Source organism: Triticum dicoccoides, chromosome 5A, assembly GCF_002162155.2.
Source record: "Triticum dicoccoides isolate Atlit2015 ecotype Zavitan chromosome 5A, WEW_v2.0, whole genome shotgun sequence".
NCBI lineage: Eukaryota > Viridiplantae > Streptophyta > Magnoliopsida > Poales > Poaceae > Triticum > Triticum dicoccoides.
The window spans coordinates 385,862,685-385,871,931 of NC_041388.1; the positions used below are offsets into that span (position 1 = coordinate 385,862,685).

Below are 9,247 nucleotides of genomic sequence, written 5' to 3' on the forward strand. Positions count from 1 at the left end.
ACAATCACTACAAAATATCAAAAACATTACTTTTGTTGTCTTTACTTTTGTTGCCGCTATCACCACTATCATATTACTTTGCTACTAAACACTTTGCTGCAGATACTAAGTTTCCAGGTGTGGTTGAATTGACAACTCAGCTGCTAATACTTGAGAATATTCTTTGGCTCCCCTTGTGTCGAATCAATAAATTTGGGTTGAATACTCTACTCTCGAAAGCTGTTGCGATCCCCTATACTTGTGGGTTATCACTACTTTCTGTACACAATCAATTAGTTCTTTCTAGTAGTTACACAATCATTTAGGTGTAGTCACTAAGTTAGCTTTACTTAAATTCACACAGGGCCACTACAACAAGAACCCTCATATAGCAACGTATGTGTAGCAACGATGATGACATGTGTTGTCGCGCTCAACCTCCCACCTCCCCACGAACCTCCCCGTACCCCCCCCCCCACCTCTGCACCTGCTTCCTCCTTAGGCCCTTCCCAGTGCTCCACCGTGGACAGGTGCTAAGCATGCCACATAAGCAAAAAAATGACATGGCACAACATTTAAGAGGGGAGAGAGCACTTTGATGACCCCGAGAAGAACCAATGCCAAGTGCGAGAACCTAGAACCACTTAAATGAAGCAATTTGACCAATGCATGAAAGACTTTAGATGTTAACTCATTAAATAAAATGTGCTTTAGCAACAACAAGTTAAGATATTTAATGCATTTAGCACCTCATCTAAGCACCATTGCATTGGGAGAGGTCTTATATCACACAGCTATGGATAAATAAACAAATATTTTTCTGTACCACATCTCTCCCCCGATTCCCCTCTCTCACGCGAGCTCCATGGCCACAAGGCCCACAACGTTGCCGCCGCCCCCGAATCCGGGCAGTTCCGGCGCAGTTCCGTGCCGCTGCTCACCGGCCCCCTCCCCCTCACTGTTCTTCTCCTATCTTCCGCCGCCTTAACGTCGTCCCCGCCCCTGCACGCGCCCCCGCAGCAACCCTAGTGGCCACGGGTCGCTGGTGCGGCTCCCCTGCCTCTGGTTTATCTGCCAACTACCCCTGCGTCTCCGCACCTATGGCTGCCAACTCGGGCTCAACGGTGCTGCTCCGCCTCGGTCACCTCGACTCTGACGTCGACAGTCCTGTAAGTCACTCCTCCCCTCTGCTGCTTTGTGTGGCAAGGCCATCGTGCCATGGCTGATTCCTTGCCATCCATCACGATGATGATCCTAATAAACCAAATATTACTCTGTAGAAGCGTTACTTTTGTTGAGGAGTGCTGCCTAAATTTGTTCTTCCACTCATACATAATTGTGGTATATCTTTCTAGTAAAAGTTATGTCAGCTGTGGCGTTCTAACAATAATTATCCTGGCCAAGTTGCATAAAGGAAGTAACTAATTTGCATCTAGAAATGTACTAGTATATATAAGGCTTGTAAGTGCATTTGGCAGCAACAAAAAATAGCTTGCATCCCATCTAATTAACCAACTCAATCAATTTTTTGACGGTTATATCTATATATAGCATATAGCTCAAATATATATATGTGGCATGTACTCTCTGTCCCAGTTGTCCTTTACTTGTGTGCATAATCTGTCGCAAAGCCTTTTCTTGCAAATGCAACAAATATCGCTAACTAGCCATTGACCTCCTTAATTATTCATATCTAGTACGTGCAAATGGTAATTATAGGCTTATAGCATGGACGGCTATGAACCCCAGATGGCCAGAAGCAGGGGCGGATCCACTATTGGTCATGGCTGTAGCTCTCCTGTGACAAAAATTCCTATATGTAGGTATATGGCAAAAATACTAAGAGTACATTCTTTGAGAGACTACGCAGTAGCTCTCCTGTGACAAACAGACCAATAAAAGCCCATCGGCTGCAGCGGCACAACCCACTAAGCAGCAGCCCAAGAGCAGCAGCCCAAGAGCAGCAACCAGTCACATCTACCGTCACGCACGACCGAACGAGAGACACTTAGCAGCTCAGCTCTGTTCAAATGCTCCTAAAAACCTCAGTCCAAATTCACCAAATCCACCAGCACGGTAGCACTAGAGCCAGATGAGCACGGGGGAGCGGCGCTCTGACCTCTGTGCGGGCGTGCGGCTGTGCCGATGGAGAGGTCGACGAAGTCGCGGGCTCCGGACGCTGATAGGATGGAGCCCTCCGTGCGGCTGGCCCAGAAGTTAGTTTTTTTTAACCATCTTCTTATCAAATTTTGATTGCTTTACTCTCTGATTTTTCTTTGTGTGAACATATAGTAGGGTTGTGTTATAGTGAAGAAAGTAAGTTATATTCACTCCAGACCTACATATCTGTTAATGGAACTTTTATGTTTGTTCAAGTTGACATTAAAACATACTTGTATCAGTTATATCGTATTTATATGAGGATGTGTGAAATAAACAGTGTATTATAGTCCTTTTAAATACACAACTATTTTTGTATTACTGCCCGAACATATAAATTTTCTTCGCATACGTTGTAGAACCACGATCACATGCTTGATCCACTGCATCACTCAATGGTCATGAGCTCCACTGTCCTCATCTGCAGAGTGAAATATGACCACCTAGGGATAGCCGTTGTGCCATTGTAGATCACAGGTGGACAACAACCATCATGGTGATTGGTGAGCAACCTTGTTGGAGCCTCAAGGCCCAAAATTCCACTTCACCTTTCTAGGTATTTCAGTTTTGGGCTTGCATATTTCAGTTTGTCATCTAGTTCTGCCCATGTAAGAGTTGTTTCTAGCTGGGTATGTGTTAATCCAGGAAGAATATTTCCATCTCTTTTCCTAAATAATTCTTTCTTGTGATGAATTAGGTTTGATTCTCTTTCTGCTATGTGTGTGGATAATTAGTTATATTTTCGTGAAGATTTTCATGGCAGATCAAGTAAATAAGCTGTGATGGTATCTCTGGATATCCTAGCTGTGACCCTGTGACCAAGTCATGAAAGAAGATTCCTTCAAGTATTAGTTAATAGGTGAGCACTATTATCTATGACATCATGTTAATTTCTGGGAAAGAAAAAGTATCTTCGTATCAGTGTTTATGATTCCTTACTGATTTCGTTGTCCCACATAATGTAGTTCTATAGGAATAAGCCGCACATGCATCTATTCGTCCTAATATTCCTATTTATTGTATACTTGTTAATTTCATCTTCTCTCACAGGTTCTAAAGTGACTTTGCTTCAGGTAACATGCTTGTGTTTGTTGTTTCTCTTAACAGGTAAATCTTCGAGACTTGTGAATATTGCAAATAGGAAATATATAAATCAATAAGTTCACAGAATATGCCTTAGGAATGAACTCAGAGCTTTGGCTTTATTAAATGGAATCTTCGCAAGTTGATGATTGCGCCACACCACTCTTTTAAATAAATTAAGTTCTTTAAAAATGCAATGTTTTTATCTGTTTATTTTCGTATTCTATAGTTGAATTTTCAATGGAAGACTAGCATACGTGTTATCTAGCTTGATATTCTTGGCTGATGTAAGATAAAGCATTCAGATCCATATTTTGTACAATTCTATACACCATAATCCAGAATATTATACAAAATCTTAGGATGGATACAGTTCTTGTATTCATGTGTTATACAAGATAAATCATTACAGAATTTGAATGCAAGAATATTCTAACTTTTGTTTACATGAATCACAACTATGAACATGCAGAGACATGAAAAATATTTTGAATTATCAAATATGAAGTCGTTTTATGCATTTATTTTAGTTTCAGTTTCAGCTACATCCGATTTCCCAAGCTTTCTGTACCTATTTGTATTGTTTGATCAGTCATTTGTCAATCGCCGACCACTCGACCTACCTTAAGCTGCACCAAAGGCGTGCCACCGCATAGGTAAGCTTCTCTCTCGCGCCCTCTACATTTGCATACTTTACCTTGCTTTGGTGAATCTGAAAGATGATGACTACTACTATTGACAAAAGGGAAAGATCAGGAAAATTTTGAGAGTTGAAAACACACCTCTTCCTCTGATGGATGCTTCCAACTACTAGAACTAGATGGTTCCTATATTGAGTTCACCCACTAACCTGCTAGAAAAAGAAATGTCATTTTAGCATTCTTAAATAGGAAAACATACATTGCATGTACTTATAAGTTGTAACATGACAGAAAATTTAAACAATATTGTGTAAACTACTATGGAGGTCAGATTTATATCATTATTTGCCAGGCTTGGTGACTCATGTCAGTTTTTTGTTGTTGTAGATTGCAAGACAAATAGATGGTCCATGGCTAAGCTGTTGATTGCAAGATAAATAGATGGCGCATGGCTAATTTGTTGATTGCAAGGCGGAGAATGGGGCAACTACCAGATAGTTCTACATTAATGTTAAGAGTGTTACTTTCATGGTCAATGTATAGAAAATCATGTATATATTCCCTGGATCGTGTTCCATGTATTGCAAACGAGTTGATTTAATATATGAGATCTTTCTGTTTACCGGATTGCTACTCCTGTGTACTATCTCTGTTGATCTAGTATTTATTGCTGGATATATAAAATACTACCAATTTTTCATGTATAGCTGTAATCCCCAAATGTAAAATAGAAGCATTACACTGATCTGTTAATTATGCCCATTTCAAATCAGCTTGTGTAGGTGTCAACACCAACACATCAAAGTGTTGTTAGACTACAATTATATATGTTGCTACATTGCAACGCTTATTTGTGTCGATTACCAACTCAATTGTATACGTTGTTGTAGGCCCTTGCAACGCCACCAACGACAACACATAAAAATCCGTTGGTGTAGACCATAGCAACGTTTATATGGACATTCACCAACGAATCGTGCGTTGCTAAAGGGGGGTTCCTCTTGTAGTGGGCCTGCTTAAAGCCATAAACAGAGTATTTCCCAAATGTCCATGAAGGTTTTGCCTCAGACACATTTACCAGAACTTTCAAAATGCTGGGTTTAGAGGGCCAGAATTGAAGAAATACATGGATGAAGCAAGTTACTCATACACTGAACATGGTTATAATGTTGCAAATGGATGAGTTGAAGAGAGAGTGTGAGGCAGCATGGGCTTGGCTTAGTAAAATCCCAAAGCACACTTGGGTCAGACATGCCATGGACACAAATTGCAAAACAGACTTAGTAGTTAACAACTTAAGTGAGATTTTCAACAAGTGGGTTCTAGATGTCAGGGCTAAGCCAATAAGGACCATGGTTGATGGAATTAGAACAAAATTAATGGTCAAGTTTAATACAAATAGAACTAAGACTCAGACTGTCAGATGGGAGATTTGTCCAACATATGCGGAGAAATTGGAGGAAGTAAAGAAGTGGTCTAGAAACTGCCAATCATTGATGGCTGGCTCCAACCTTTTTCAAGTTACTAGTGAGGAGAGAACATATGTTGTCAACCTAGCACATAGGACTTGTGGTTGTAAGAAGTGAGATATGACAGCAGTTCCTTGCAATCATGATGTTTCTGCTATACACAAGGCTAAGCTTCAGCCAGAGGACTTTGTTCATGATTTCTTCAAAAAACCTATGTACCTGGCAGCTTACAGTCCTATAATATATCATGTACCTGGCCCTGACATGTGGCCAAGGACAGATAGTTTGGACATTGAGGCTTCTGTTTTCAAAGAACACAAGGGCAGGGCACAGACTAAGAGGAGAAAGGGCCAATTTAAGAAGCCAGCTCCCAAAGACACTTCAAGAATGGCCTCAATTACCTGCTCCAACTGTAAAAAGGTGGGCCATAGGTAGACCAATTGCCATGATGCTCTAAAGCCTGCACTTGCTATGAGAAAGAACAAACATCAGGTAACCACTTTGCTATGAGAAAGACTAAATTTGTTGTTACTTTATTGCTTACTAATATTAAACTACTTGTTTCGTTGCAGCCAATCACCAGCTCTTACCCACCTGATAGTAGAAGCACACCAGGACCAGCAAGGACAACAGCCTTTGCTGCTGCCAGTCCAGCTCCAGCAAGGACTGCAACCTCTGCTGCTGCCACTGCCGGTGGATCATCAAGGAGGGCAACATCTGCTGCCAGTCCAGCTCCAGCAAGGAGGGCAACATCTGCTGCTGCTCCAACTAGGAGGCAGCCAGCTGCTCCAGCTGCTCCCAAGGGTAAGGCAGCGACCAGTAAATCTTCATCATCTGCTCCCAAGAGTAAGGCACCAGCTGCTCCCAAGGGTAAGGCACCAGCAACCTGATCTTCATCAGCTGCTACAAAGGGATCAAGGTTAGCTTTCATGCCTCCAAGACCAAGTGATGGTTCCCAGAGAGTCAAGAAGCCCAGCAACAGAATGGAGGATTACTTGACTGCCTCTGGTGCAGAATGGTGATAATGGTGATTTGGTTGTGTTGATGTTGTATCAAACTATGGCATTTTGGTCGTGTCGTGAAACTATGTTGTGTTGTTCTGCTACTCCAGTTATGCTACTCCAGTTATGCTACTCCAGTCATGCTACTCCAGTGTTGATGGTGATTTGGTTGTGTTGATGTTGTATCAAACTTTGAAATTCTAGTAGTCCTGTGATGCTCAACTGTTATGATCAATTTGTGTCAAACTATGGCATTCTAGTAGTACTGTTGATGCCGTGATACTCTTGATGATGTGATACTCTTGATGCTGTGATAGTCATGATGTTGTGATAGTCATGATGTTGTGATATTCTTGATGCCTATTTGATGCCTCGGCGTCGACAAAAAGCCAAAAACAACCCTAATTGATCCTACTTGAAGCCTCGACGTCGACAAAAAGCCAAAAACCCATCACTTGACCCTACTTGATGCCTCGACGTCGATAAAAAGCCAAAAACCCTAACTTGGCCTACTTGATGCCTCGGCGTCAATAAAAAACCAAAAACCCTAACTTGGCCCACTTGATGCCTCGGCGTCGATAAAAAGCGAAAACCCTAACTTGGCCTACTTGATGCCTCGGCGTCGATAAAAAGCCAAAAACCCTAACTTGGCCTACTTGATGCCTCGACGTCGACAAAAAAGCCAAAAACCCATCACTTGACCCTACTTGATGCCTCGGCGTCGATAAAAAGCCAAAAACCCTAACTTGGCCTACTTGATGCCTCGACATCGACAAAAAGCCAAAAACAACCCTAATTGGCCCTACTTGAACCCTCGGTGTCGATAAAAAGCCAAAAACCCTAACTTGGCCTACTTGATGCCTCAGCATCGATAAAAAGCCAAAAAACAACCCTAATTGACCCTACTTAACTCAGAATCATCAGTTGAACAGGAACATACTAAAGCAAAAATCATCATTTGCAAACAGATTACTTAAGATGACATTAACCAGCTCTAAATACCACCAAATTCATCACTAGTTCAAATTCATACATAATCATAGTTTGACATTCAGCACTAGTTCAAATAGCACCACATTCAGCACTAGTTCAGATGCAAACATCTTACTTAAGATTACATATCCATAGTTCAGGAGTACTCATAGTTAATAGAATTTAAACTACTATCATTACAACAAATGCCAAACCACACCCTGCAAAAGGTCAGCAAATGCTAAATGATATTGCCCATTTCTTCTCTTGCACTGCTTATCCATTTATGATGGCCTTGATCCTCTCCAGCTTCACATTGCTCTCCAACTGTCTTCTTGAGCTCATCAATGTGGATCTGCAAATTCTTCTTCTCTTTAGCTAGCTTCAACTTCATGTTCCTAATGACAGTACCTTGAGCAGCTGCTATGTTCTTCAAAGTGTCATACTTCTCCTACAACTTGGTTGTTTCAGCATCTTTCCTTTCTATCACTGCCCTCTGCTCCTGGGCATCCATAAGTGCATTGACATCTTCAACCAACTTCTCATAACTGGCCTGGAGTTTCTTCTTCTCTTATGTCAGGTCATGAACAGTAAATGAATGCATCAGACATTCCTCATCCCTGTCCATCTTACTCTGTTCATACATAGACCACAACTTGGATAGTGCATTCTCAAGGGTAGTGGGCCAAGATGGATCAATCCATTCTACAAGTCCACAGTTTTTACCTTCCTAGAAAAAGAGTATTAACAAAATGAATTACATAACAGTGACTTGCTTACAATGATAGGCTAGATTACTTTATACTAAAATTCAGATCATGCTCTAAAGTAAACAACTACTAAGTAAACAATGCTGGTGTGCTAACCCATGAATATTCTGTCCTAAAATAAGCTAACATGGCAGAGTTAAAAAATGACCTAACTAAACAATATTGCCAGATCCAAACAAAAAAATGTTGGTCTGCCAACCCATGCATCTACTCTCTTAAAATATGCTAACCTGACAGGGTTAACAAAATGACCTAACTAAACAATGTTGCCAGAACCAGACTAAACAATGCTGGCAGAGTAAACAATTAATGAATCCACTGTCCAAACTTCACATTATAATACAATGCCTGTTGGAGTGCCACATTACATGTCCATGGCAAACAAATGACAGATTTGTTAAGTTAATCAACAACTTCCAGTTAGTTAAGTTGGAACCATACCTTCTCTGCACAACAAAGAAACCTCCTGCCAGTGTGAATCCCTTCGAAAGCAACACGCCTTTCTGCTGTCTTCCCGTGTCCATGGCACAAAACATACATATCTGTCTCAGGGCCCTCGAAATCCGAGTCTTCGGTGCTAGCAGGAACCTGGAGTGCAAAGGAATGACAGAGATTTGGTCCAATGATTGAAAAGAAGCTCATTCCAGAAATCCCCAAATATCAAACCCTAACCCTAACTCTGAGAACTGACCTTAATGGTGCCGTCGTCGGAATCTGAGCTCATGTACTGCCTGGTGTGCTCGCTGCTATCCGACCCATCACTCCACGACACCATGGCGCTGTGACGGCAGCGGAGCGGCGCGGCGGCGACAGGTGCAACGACCAAGAACAGAGTGAGAGCGAGCGAGCAGAGTGGAGAAGGAGTAACGATTCGCGCTTTTGATTGCTAGGACCGAACGGCGCCGTCTAACGCCGTCTAACGGCTGTCGGGACGGCCTGGAGTGCCACGTACGCGAAAAACGGGCCCCACCTGTCATAAACTCACTTAACTCAGCCCGATCCGCCGATCAGTGGTTTTTGCAAAACAATTGCGCAAGACGTGATGTTTTCTGCAGAGAATATGTATCCTAATGTTTTTCGCAAACCTAGCCCTCAAAGTGGTGGTTTTATACAATTTACTCATTTATTGTGCATTACATGTTTACATTTCTTATAAGGTTCAAAATCGAGAA

The 9,247-nt window shown here is 41.8% G+C and overlaps 1 long non-coding RNA gene across 5 annotated transcripts; it reads left to right on the top strand.

Moving 5' to 3' along the window:
• Positions 1-815: 815 nt before the first annotated feature.
• On the top strand, positions 816-4,496 carry LOC119301694. Of its 5 annotated transcripts, none has more exons than XR_005147151.1 (4): positions 816-1,148; positions 2,567-2,998; positions 3,190-3,878; positions 4,251-4,496. It is a non-coding gene; the product is annotated as an uncharacterized LOC119301694 (long non-coding RNA). The 5 variants fall into 5 exon arrangements; XR_005147149.1 differs by having other exon boundaries at positions 2,567-2,695; positions 2,837-2,998; positions 3,190-4,496; XR_005147150.1 differs by having other exon boundaries at positions 2,567-2,695; positions 2,890-2,998; positions 3,190-4,496.
• The last annotated feature ends 4,751 nt before the right edge of the window (positions 4,497-9,247 follow it).